Source organism: Phyllostomus discolor, chromosome 4, assembly GCF_004126475.2.
Source record: "Phyllostomus discolor isolate MPI-MPIP mPhyDis1 chromosome 4, mPhyDis1.pri.v3, whole genome shotgun sequence".
NCBI lineage: Eukaryota > Metazoa > Chordata > Mammalia > Chiroptera > Phyllostomidae > Phyllostomus > Phyllostomus discolor.
The window spans coordinates 61077171-61090187 of record NC_040906.2 but is presented as its reverse complement, the minus strand read 5'-3'; the positions used below and the strand labels follow the sequence as shown (position 1 = coordinate 61090187).

At 35.2% G+C, this 13017-nt stretch overlaps 1 pseudogene; it reads right to left on the bottom strand.

Moving 5' to 3' along the window:
- Positions 1-7420: 7420 nt before the first annotated feature.
- Positions 7421-9378, bottom strand: LOC114494849 (annotated as a pseudogene).
- Between the last annotated feature and the right edge of the window lie 3639 nt (positions 9379-13017).

The following is a 13017-nucleotide window of genomic DNA, read 5'->3' as shown; positions in this document are numbered from 1 at the left end:
AGAGAGAAACTGATCTTGAGAGAATTTTTCACTTAAAAAAATGAAAACCAGTCTCTTTCAATACCGATGTGAGTTTCAAGGATTATTTCTTATTCAAAGACTTTTAAAAAACATATTTGGGGCCTATTAGAAACATTTTAAATGATCATACGTAAATGTACATTGGGGGTGTTCCATGTGTATCACACTGTTTTAAGCTATTAAATTGGAAGATGTGACCCCTGCCTTCAAGGACTCCAACTTCCAAATCATAGACTAGGGAAAACTTGGTCTCACAGTGGTGGACGACAAAGAGTACCAGGCCAGGAGACTGAGGTCCTAGCCCTTACCAACAGCCCTTACCGTCTGAACCTTGTTGACATTAACCAAACACTTAGTATCCCTGTTTCCTCATCCTTGTGTAAGATTATAATACCTACTGTCCTTATGTCCTGCGTTCCAGTATGGAGAACCCAAGATAATAGCTACAAACATTCTTAAAAGTTCTAATGCTTATTGTTATCTATATCAGGCTTAAAAAGCTATAAAAGAGTCTGCCTGTCCTTCTGAATCATTTTAAGAAACATCATTAACATTAGTACAACCTGAAAATCTCTTTTCAGTCTCAAACTGCAGAAGTGTGTTTTTAGTTATGACTTGGGCTATGACTCAGAGGAAGATGTAAGTTATACCTCCTCTAACCAGATGCAAAATGCTGATATTTTGAAGAACATTTTTACTAACACAGAAATGTAGAAAGGAGCAAACTGTAAGAGGGAGAGGGAGATTGTACTTTTAAAACCCAAAATATGAACACTTGTGGCTTAAGGCATTTGGGTAATTGACAAAGTACCAGAATTAACCTACATTATCAAACCTTTGGAATTTAAGGTATAGAATAAATTTTTCAGGAACATGATAACATTTGAGTAATCTCTTTGAAATTTATATAAAATTTTTAAAAATAATTTTGATTCATTCCCACTGGATGGCTATTGTTGTGTTGGCTGCTGTCATTTTTTATTTGACAATCTTAGGGAGAAGTGGTCAGTGCCCCTGACTACCTAGTCATGTGTTGCATGTTTAAAAAAAAATTCTCATGGCACACCAGTTAAAAATCACTGGAATAGACTGATGAACCCAAACAATCCTCTCCTGGGAAGTTCCAGTGTGAAATACTTGGAAACAGAGTCATTTATGGCAACAGAAACAGAAGCACACTAGTGAGCAAAAAGATGACAAGAGGCACAAAACATCTTCAACTCTGTGGAAATTCAGATTTTTTACGTGCACCAAGGTTGTTAATTTTATCATGAATGAACCTCGAATTGCAACCAATACCTTCTGCCTTTAAAGTATCTGTTCAGTTCTCCATACTCATGTGTTCTTTGATACAAGTCCACAATATCTTTTCCTGTGTAGGCTCCACATGGCCTGTCTAATGCCATTTTTGTTAGGGCTGTACTACATTAAAATTTTAAATTAAATTTAGTATAGGTTGTATTAGGCTATTGTGTTTGACTTTTTGGACAATCTTTACTTGTATATACAAATGTCTATACAATTTGTAAATGTCTAAACCCTTATATTGAATTGAGATTTTTGTACATTCACTGATAAGTACATGGAGAATGCTGGGTGCTTTAGTCTATTAGTTGAATTGGACAATTAGTTGACCATTTTATTTTTATCTTTGCCACAATTTTAATGAAAAGTAGAAGTGTTAATATTAATCATGAGGCCTTTCATATGCTTAAGAAAATGGAGACAAAAATACAAACCATAAGGCAAAACAGTGAAAACATTGGGTCATAGCTGAGCTTAACCTTTATTTTCAATTTCAAGAACAATAATGAACAAGAAGAAGGCACAAGATTATGATTCAAACATGAAGTAAAATTAGGATTTTTATCTCTTTTGGTTTCTGAGAGCCAGCACCCTTTAAAAAGTATGTCTTTTGTTTAACTTTTGCTTTTGCGTATGTTGTTTCAGGATTGTGGACAAACAGAAACAGGAGGTTGCATGATACAACTGCTTTATGAAAAAATAGAAATAATTGAAAATAAAGGTAAAATTGAGCTGGGTACAGATGGAGTGTCCGACCAGGAGCCCATGCTTGTGGGTTTGAGTTTCGTCAGTCCAAATCAGAAGGTCAGGCAGGCCCAGTAGCCAGCCAACATGTGATGGCAGTGATACATCTGGGCTTGAGCACAAGCAGGGCCAGAGCTCACAAGCAAGCTGTGAGAACAGAAAGCCCAGACCACATGTCTGGAGAAGCACCTTAGCTGACACCTACAGCCATATGGAATTCATTACAGCCAGCTGCTGAAAGAAGAAATCATCTGAACTTGACTTATAGGTAGATCTGCCCAATTTGGGGTTACAAACCAAGAAGTCAGGAGTGACCTTGAAAGACAACTGTGCAGAAAATCCTCCAGTAAGCCAGCTGTTTGTGCGTGATGCAAGATGTGATACAGATAGTGGATATAGCCTTAGAAGACTGGTAAATTCTCTGCTGTAAAGCAGATTCCATGATCTGTGTGGGATCCTATGTTAGTGGACCTCTGTTAGCCCTCAGATGGTGGTTTTGGCTGGAGTCCCGCAGGCAGGAAAGGCCAACCCGAATCTGGGGTATTTGTTTATTCTTGGCAGGACAAATCTCTGGTCCTTCTAGAATGAAATGGCTCATATAGTAAATGACAGGTTGCTGATGTGAGCTGTACAAGTCATTTTGTCTACTTGGTTGGTTAGTGTCTCTTCTCTGGTAGATGCTGTCTAGTGGGTGCTGACATGTGAAACATAGATCTTCATACTTTGCACCTACTTCCATATGTCTATCCACATACCTCTATCTTAGACTTCATTGTACTTAATCTTCCAATGCCTTGCTTTCCAGGTGCTGAACATTGACTATTTTTTGGCCTCTGGCCAAAAAGCTAGGCCATTTGCCATTACCTCTGAGTCATATGTATTCCAAACTTGGGTCACTTCTACCCAAAATTGATGTAACTCAGTGCTAAGAAATATCCAGAAGTATAAAACAGTTGGGTCATATGGTAAGTGTATGTTTAACTCTTAAGAAATTGTCCAACTGTTTGCAAAGAGGCTCTATAGCTTTTTGCATTTCCACCAGAAAAATATGAGAATTACATACTAACACACAGTATTTTCAATCTTTAATTTCAACCATTTTAATATGGATGTGCTATACAATCTTATTGTGGTTCTCATTTTGTTTTCCTTAGAACTGGTGATGTTGATGATCTATTCATGTGCTTAATGCTTATTTAAATTCCTGCTTTTGTAAGTAGCTGTTCAAATCTTCCATCCATCCTTTAAAAAATAGATTACTTTTTTAGTATTGAGCCATAAGATTTCTTTGTGTATTTGAGATTCAAGAAATATTTTCTCCCAATTTTGACTTCTTATTTCTTAATAGCATTTTTGAAGAGTAAAATTTCAATTTTGATAAAGTTCAGTTTTTCAAGTTTTTCTCTTATGTTTTATGATTTTTGTGTCCTACCCAAGAAATCTTTTTGCTTACCACACTGTTGCAAGATTTTCTCCTATGTTTTTATCTGAAAGTTTTATAATTTTAACTTTCATGTAGGTCTATACTCCATTTAGAGCTCTGTGCATGTATACGTGTAAAGAAATATCAAGACAGATTTTTCTTTATATGGATATCCAGTGGTTCCAGCATCATTTGTTGAAAAGACAATGCTTTTCATTTTCAGTTACCTTGGCACTTTTGTCAAAAATTTACTCACCCTAAATGTGTGGGTCTATTTCTAGACTATCTGTTCTGTGCCATTTTTTAGACCTTTCTTCCTATGCCAACACCACACTGTCTTTTGCTTTATAAGACTTAATTACTTCAGCTTTATGATAAGTCTTGAGATCAGATATGTAAGTTCTCCAACTCTATTCTTCAAAGAATGGGTTTTCCAAAATTATTTTTTCTATTCTAGATATTTGCAATTTCAACACAGAAAGCTTGCTGGTATTTTGAGTCATATTGCACTGAATCCATAGATTGATTTGAGTAGAAATGACATCCTAACCACACTGAGTCTTTCATTCCAGAAACATGGTCTATCTCTCCATTCATTTAGATATCTTGACTTTCTTTTTACATTTTTCAATGCACAGATCTTACATATATTTTTATAAAATGTATCTCTAGGTATTTCATGGTTTTAGATTCTATTTAAATGAAATTGTTCTTGTAATTTTGTTTTCCAAATGCTATTGATTATATGTTGAAACATTTGATTTTTATATATTTGCTTTGTATTTAGCAACCTTGTTAAATTCATCTATTAGTTTCAGTAGCTCCTTTGTAAGATTTTTAGGATCATGTCCTTTTACTTATTGCCTTTCAATATTTTATTTTATTTTGTTTTAGTTTAGTTTAGTTTGTTTGCTTGCTTGTTTTATGACACTGGCTAGGACCTCCAGTATAATATCGAAAAGAAGTGGTTGAACAGACATCTTTTTTTCCCTGATCATAGGGAAAAGCAATTAGTCTTTTCTTATTAAATATGAAGTTATCTGAGGTTCTGTAGATATCTTTTTATCAGGTTTGGAAAGTTCTCTTTCATTAAAAAAGTCCATACTGATATACAATTCCTATACTGTAAAATCACAGGTATAGCTGCCATCTCAATCTAAGTTTAGAACATTTTCACTACCCTAAAAAGATCTCTGTACCCATTAGCAGTTGCTGTCCATTCTTCTGCTCCCCAGCCCTTCCAATGGCAACTACTGACCTACTTTTGGACTTTATAAGTTTACCTATTTTGGACATTTCACATAAATGCAATCATTCAGTGTGGATGGTCTTTTGTGACTGATTTCATTCATTTAGCATGTTTTTAAAGTTCATCTAAGTTGTAGCATGTAATGGCACTTCACTCCTTTTCATTGCTGAAAAATGATAATAATAATAATTAACATTATTAAATGTTTCCTTGTGGTACATTTTATTTATTCACTGTTCAGTGGATTGTTTCCACTTTTTGGCTATTATAAATAATGCTGCTATATACAAGTTTGTGTGTGTACATATTTTTTTTCTCTTGGGTATATATCTAGGAGTAGAATTGCTAAGTCATTTGGTAAATGTACATTAAACATTTTCAAAACTGTGAGGCTGTTTTCCAGAGGCTGAGACATTTAATATTTCTACCAGCAGTATATAAGCATTCAAATTTTTCCATATTTTAGTCAATATTTTTTATTTGTCCTTTTGATTACAGTCATTCTAGTGGATATGAAGTGGTGTTCGTTGTACTTTTGATTCCCATTTTCCTGAGGATATTTTTGGTGGGATATTCTCAAGACAAATAGAACTGCAAAGAAAATTTAAATTTAACTCAGTAGTGTACTGTTAATAGTAATATTTTATTATCATTTCAAAACTTATGTATACTAGGATAAAGCAAATAAATGAATTTGTTAATGTTATTAGGAATCAAACTTTTAAATGTAAGCGATGGAGATAAAAATAGAAAATTAGGGAAGTTAAAGGGGAAAACCCCTCTGGTATTTAAATCTGAATTAAACATATCAGTATAAAACTTTTGGTTTCATATAAACCTTACCCACTGAAATCGTTTAGAATCAATGACACTCCAGTAGCAACAGTTATACTTAACATCATCATCTTGGTTATTAAATACCTTGGAAAATGGGTGATTCTCAGGCACATTGACAAGAAAAGTACAAAGTGAGCCTGGGATGTCTTGTAGTCACAGAAAACAAGGAAGTACTCAAAGACCAGTGGGCATGTGACAAAAGTATGTAAGAACCAGATTGAAGAGTCTCCCACAGGCCAAATCTGAGACAATTTTAGCATTAAACAGAGTATCAGATGTAACTGATTCTATTCATAAATTCATAGTGAGAGAGAGAAGAGAGAGCACATGCCTCCTCTGTCACACTGAAGGTGACTTTTCAAATGCTCACTCTGAAAATCTATAATTAAAGAGAAAGAATAATCACTTACCATGTCTTTTTTAGAAGATGATAAGGGGAAGCTCTTCTTTGTGGGAGAATGTGAGCTAATAAATGTAGAAGAAATGAGAGAATTAAAAAACCGTCATTTTGTAATTCTCAACGAAATAATTGATTTTTGCCAGGATGATCTATGGATGTTAAAGGTTAAAACCATTAGGTGAAAGGTAGTTTCGGAGAGGGACTATCTTATAGTGCCTAAATAGGCTGTTATTGCTAATTGCTAAGGGAAAAATATAACTGCTTTTACAATAAGTGAATCTAGTTGTTAACCCTTAACCAAGTTAACTTAAACAAGTTCAGACAATGTCTTTTTCAGCAAGAGGGTCTGTTCCAGGATTGTGTGCTGCTCCCAGTTGTCACATTTTTCTAGTCTCCCTTAATCTGGAACACTTTTTCTGTTTATCCTTGACTTCCATGCTGTTGACATTTTTAAGAGTATAAGTCATTCCTGTTTCAGAACATACCCCAGTCTAGGTTTGTCCAATGTTTTTTCAGGCAGGACCCAGGTTATGCATCTTTTGCAGGAATATCACAGAAGAGCTGCTGTGTTTTCCTCCCTGCATTCTATCTGGTGTTACATGAAGTTCACTTGTCCCGTTATTCATGATCTTAATTTTGTGTAATTAAGAGGTATTTGCTAGATATTTTTATTACAATGTTACTTTTTGTTCCCTTTGTCATTAGTATTCTGTGAGAGAGACTCTTGAGAGTATGTAAATATACCCGTTTTCATTTTATTTTCTCCTACTGGTTTCAGCACCCATGGATATTTCTTCTTTGAATTTTTACTCTATTGCCAAATGATTTTCTTAATCTTTCATTTCATCTACATTTTTAATATTTTCTATGAAAAGAGAGCTCTTTCTCTCCTTCCTGTTTATTTATTTGCTCATTTTTGCCAGTGTGGACTCAGGGATTCCTATTTTCTTCAGTAGCTTGTACTCAGTCACTGTCTATTTACTTTGATTCTTGAATTGTACCATATTCGAATATCAGAAGGCCCCTCTGGCTGCCTTCTCTGTCCTTTGACACATCCCATTACTTTTGAGCATTTTCTTACTTTCTGGTGTAACAGTATATTCTAGGCTCATCTTGTACCTTCTCTGCACACTCCTGGAGGAATCCATTTCTCCAAGAAGTCCTGTTCTTTTTAGTGGCGAGTGCTCTTTGGAAACTAGGATTTGGGTGCAACATGTGTTATTGGTAATTGAGGTGTCACTGCTCCCAGATCCTCTCAATGGGAACAGCAAGAACTATACAGACAAGTCTTTATACATATGTGTATCTCCCTGACTTCAAAAAGCTCCACTTCCAATTTAATACCACAAGATTCAGTCTATGTTTATACTTTCCATACTCATATTCCCCAGAAGCTGAGGGCCTCTCTTCCTCTTGCTGGAGCTGGTGGTCCAGGGGACTCTTATTTCTTGGAGACCATGTAGACCGTAAAATCCACCACCCTATTGCTGTAGCCAAATTTATTGTTGGTACCACAAAACGAGCTTGATAAAGCGGTCATTGAAGGCAATGTCAGCCCTGTCATAGAAGATGGAGTAGTGGGTGTCACTGATAAAGTAGCAGGAGACAACCTGCTCCTCAGTAAAGCCCAGGATGCCCTTAATGCGGCCTTCTGCTGCCTGCCTCACTGCCTTTTTAATGTGATCATATTCGTCAGCTTTTTCCAGGCAGCAGGTCAGATCCAAAAGTGACACACTGGAGGGAGAGACATGGAAGGCCCTGCCAGTGAGCTTCCCATTAAGCTCCAGGATGACCTTGCCCACAGCATGGGCAGTGCCAGTAGAAACAAGGATGATGTTCTGGGAAGCCCCTTGTCCATCACTCCACAGCTTCCCACAGGGAACATCCCATGGTCTTCTGGGTCATGAGTACCTCCACTTGCCAAAGTTGTCATGGATGACCTTGACCAGGGGACTAAGCACTTTGTGGTGCAGGAGGCATTGCTGACAATTTTGAGGGAGTTGTCATGCTTGTCATGTTTCGCACCCATCGCAAACTTGAGGATATCTGCAGAAGGGACAGAGATGACGACCTTCTGGGCTCCACTCTTTAAGTGAGCCCCAGCCTTCTCCAAGGTATTGAAGACACAAGTGGACTTCACAACATATTCAACACTAGCATCACTCCATTCATTGTTGGTGGGATCTCCCTCCTGGAAGATGGAGATGGACTTCCCATTGAGATGGAGCTTCCCATTCTCAGCCTTGACTGTGCCTTTGAATTTGCCATGAGTATAATCGAATCATACTAGAACATGTAGACCATTAGGTCAATGAAGAGGTCATTGATGCCAACAATATCCATTTTGTCAAAGAAGCAGCACTGGTGACCAAGCATCCAGTATGGCCAAATCCATTCACTCTGACCTTCACTATGTTGTCACAGAGTTGTGGTGGGTGCTGTACAAGGAAGACATGACTGTCTCTCTAACAGTAGGAGCCAGCAGGTGTTAAAATTTTTTTAAGTTAAATATTTTATTATTGTTTGAGAGCTGTTGAAATTTTTGAAGTAATTAGTTCTTGTGTTTATTTTCATATTTTTTGTTTTAAAATTATTAGTGTATGATTTTGTCTAATTTTTTTCTGCTTTCCTTAAATGTATTTTCTTATTCATTTTCTTGCCTTTTGCTTTAAATATAAACTCATTCATTATTTTTTCTCTGTTTGATAATTTGGTTAAGGGTCTGAATTGTTCCTTAAAGCATTGTTTTTAGCCATAACACATGTATTCTGATGTGTAGTGCTTTCATTAATATTATTTTTTAAATATCCTATAATTTTAGTTTCTATTACCATTAAGTCAACTTTTTAAAAGTTTTAATTTTTAAGTTGTTGGGGATTACTTTTCTTTTCTTTTTTTAAATATTTTTATTTATTTATTTTTAGAGAGGGAAGGGAGGGAGAGAGAGAGAGAGACAGAGAGAGAGAGAGACAGAGAGAGAGACAGAGAGAGAAACATCAATGTGCGGTTGCTGGGGGTTATGGCCTGCAACCCAAGAATGTACCCTGGCTGGGAATCGAACCTGGGACACTTTGGTTCCCAGCCCGCGCTCAATCCACTGAGCTACGCCAGCCAGGGCCGGGATTATTTTTCTATTAAAAAACAAATTCTACTTTCTTTACATTGTAATTTGAGAATATGATCTGTACTATTTTCACTTGTAATATACTGAGAGTATTTTGTGGTCCAGCATAAACTAAATTTTTGTGAGTGTTCTCTGGGCCCTTAGAGATGGCATATTCTTTGTTTTTAGGGTAAAAGATGTGGTACATTTTAAAGAGATTAAAATTCTATAGACTTTATGGAATATAGAATTTGATCTTATATCTTTACTTTTTTACTGTTTACCTGATCTATCATGGATCAAGTAAATGAGTGAACTTCCCTCCTTATTTCTGAATTTCTACTCCTCTTTATATCTTATGCAGTTTTTGCCTTAGGAATTTTCATGCTACCATTTTTGACATTAATGATCTATGACAGATATTCATGTAGATTAACTTTTATCATTATAAAGGGAACTTATTTAATGGTTTTTCCTGTGCTATGAATTCAACTTGGTTTGATCTTAATAACTCTATTAGCCTTTTTTTTTTTTGGTAATTGCCTGATATATACCCAGTATTTAACCCTGGTTTAAGTGTATCTCTTGCATGCAGCAAATAGTAGAGTTTGATTTTCTAAATCTACCTGAAAATTTTTTCTTTTAATAGGTGGCTTTATCCCATTTACGGACCTATATTGATATGCAAATAATTTGGTCTTAGTTCTCTTATCTTTTACAATTTCTGCTGTTATTGCTTTATTTGCTATTTTGCTAAATTACATAATATTTAAAAAATTAAATATCTATTTTTCTTCTGATAATTCAGAAGATTTTTACTGTGTTTTAAACCCTGCAGTAGTTAACTCCATGACTTTTCATTATACACTTCAGTTTGCATTTTTTGATTTATGGACTTTTGACATGACCTAGCACCTATTTACTATGATAGGAAAATTAATTTACATCCACTTCCACACACCTCTCATCCAACTCGTAATTTTAATTATATTAATTTTTAAAATTTTTATCATTTTTAATTGTTGTTTGAACACAGTTGTCTCCATTTTCCTACCACCACTTTCCCCCACCCCACCCAACCCCACCTCCCACCCTTCATCCTTCCCCTTTTTGGCTTTGTCCATGGGTCCTTTATACATGTTCCTTTATGACTCTTTCCCTTCTTTCACCCGTTATTATAATTTTCTTTATTATTATAATTTACATGACTATATAAGTTAGTTTCTTTATGAATATCAGATTTATTGAGGTATAATTTACATACAGCAAAAGTTACACTTTTTCAGTGTATAGTTCTTGGAGTAATGACAAATGCATACTATAGTATAACCACCACCACAATCAACAAATAGTAATCACTCCGTCACACCATAAAGCCCCCTTTGTAGGCTTTTGTAGTTAACCCCTGAGTGACACCATTTCAGCCTCTGGCAACCAGTGATCTGATTTTTATCTCTAGAGTTTTGCTTTTCAGGAATGTCATATAAATTGAGTAATCCATTATGTTGTCTTTAGTGTCTGCCTTATTTCACTTGACATACAATTTTGAGATTCATTCATGTTGTTGCATGCATCAGTCATTTCTTATTTTATATTGCTAAGTATGGAAATGTCACAACTTGTTTATTCATTCCCAGGTCAGTAGACATTTGGGTTGTTTCTAGTTTTTAGGGATTATGAGTAAAGCTGCTTTAAACATTTGCACACAGGTGTTCGTGAGGACATATGTTTTCATTTCTCTTGGATAAATACTTAGTAGTGGATAGCTGAGTGTATGTTTAACCGTCTAAGAAACTATTTGTTGTCCAAATCAGTTATATTATTTTACATTTCCAACAGAAATGTAGGAGAGATCCATTGCTTTGCTTCATTCTCAACACTTGGCACTGTCATCTTTTAAAATTTTAACCATTCTTATAGCTGTGTGGTGGTATATGATTGAGGCTTTAATTTGAACCTTCTTCATGACTGATGATGTTGAATATATGCTCATGTATTTACTTGCCATTTGATTCTTCCTTTGGCAAAGTGTCTATTTAAATCTTCTCATTTAAACAAACTGGGTTGTTTTTCTTATTATTGCATTTTGAGAGTGTTCATATAAACATATGGATGTCCAATCATTTCAGCACCATTTATTGAAAAAAATTTTTCCATTGAATTACCTTCATACACTTGACAAAATTTAACAAAACACATGGACCTATTTTCAGGACTTTCTGCTCGGTCTTATTATATGTATGTCTATCATTTTTCCGATACCACACTTTGTGGTTTATAATAGCTTTATAAGATGTCTTGGAGTCAGACAGTATGAGTCCTTCAATTTTGTTTTTCTATTTCAAAATCATTTTATTTTATTATTTGATTTTTAAATTATATTTTATTGATTATGCTATTACCATCATCCCAAATTTCTCCCCTTTTTCTCCCTCCACCCAGCACCCCCCAGTTCCCCAGGCAATACTCACACCATTGTTCATGTCCATGGGTCATGCTTGTAAATTCTTTGGCTGCTCCATTTTCTATACTGTACTTTATATCCCCATAGCTATTCTGTAACTACCTATTCTGGAACTTCTGATTTTTTTCATATAAATTTAGAATTAACTTGCTGATTTCTATGAAAATGTATTCTGTGATTTTGATTGGTAATTGTGTTGAATCTACAGATGAATTTGGGTAGAAATGACCTCATAATGATATTGAATCTGCCGATCAATGAACATAACATATCTAATCATTTATTACATCTTTGATTTTCTTCATCAATGTTTCACAATTTTTAGCTTTTTGCCCATTATGGGGTTGGGATAATATAGACTGCAGATAAAAATAGCTTTACTTCCTTCTTTTGAATCTGCATGCATTATATTTCTTTCCCTTGCTGTATTGCTCTGGTTAGAACAACACAGCAATATGGCATAGGAGTGGTGAAAGTGGACTTCCTTGTTTGGTTCTCAGTCTTAGGGGGAAAGCATTCAATCTTTCATCACTAAGTACAATATTAGCTATAAACTTCATTGGTTTTCAAACAATGTAATTGATCATACCCTTTTTCTTTTTTTAAGATTATTTATTTATTTATTTTTAGACAGAGGGGAAGAGAGTGAGAAAGGGAGACAAATATCAATGTGTGGTTGCCTCTCACATGCCCTCCACCATTGACCCTGCCTGCAGCCCAGGCATGTGCCCTGACCAGAAAGCTAATTTATGCCCTTTTTCTTTGTGGTACAGCTCAACTGTACCGCACTAGTGGTATGTACCACCAACCATACCACCAACCAACTGAGCCACACTTGTCAGGGTTTTCTTATGGCCTTTGTAGACATTCTTCCATTGTTTTCTAGATTTAAAAGTACTGCTATGAAAAGTCTGAAGCTATCTTTTAAACATTTTTTTAAACCCTTGTAGGTGATTTTATTATTATTGCTTTGACTCTCACAGGGATATCATTTTAATCCTTAAGTTTAAATAGCTTACTTACAGTGGTGCCTGGAACTTGATAATCACTCAGTAAATGTTAGCTATCTACTCTGAGTGCCTACTGCCTAAAGACCACTGTTTTTCCTAAGTTCCCTTATTTAATAGAGAACTTTTTAGCTTATTTTATGGTAAAAATGTGTGCATGTGTGTTCTTTATCTGTTTTTTTTGTTATCTCTTTTCCTTGAATATTTTTTATAGATTCTAAACTGATTCTTTTTTTTTTTTAGATCACTGATTTCTAAATAAAGGAAATTCTTTCTGAATAAACTATTTTTAGGAGACATGTAGGTGGGGAGCCAGAGGTCTAAGCTGAAGTCACAGTAATTTGAGAAATCTTCGTCTTTGGAAACTTTCCTGTGAGTATTAGCTGATTGTAAGATAGTGTGATTTCTCCCTGGCTCACAATGAAGTCCTGTATGATACAGGATATGTGCAGGTGTGTGTTTGC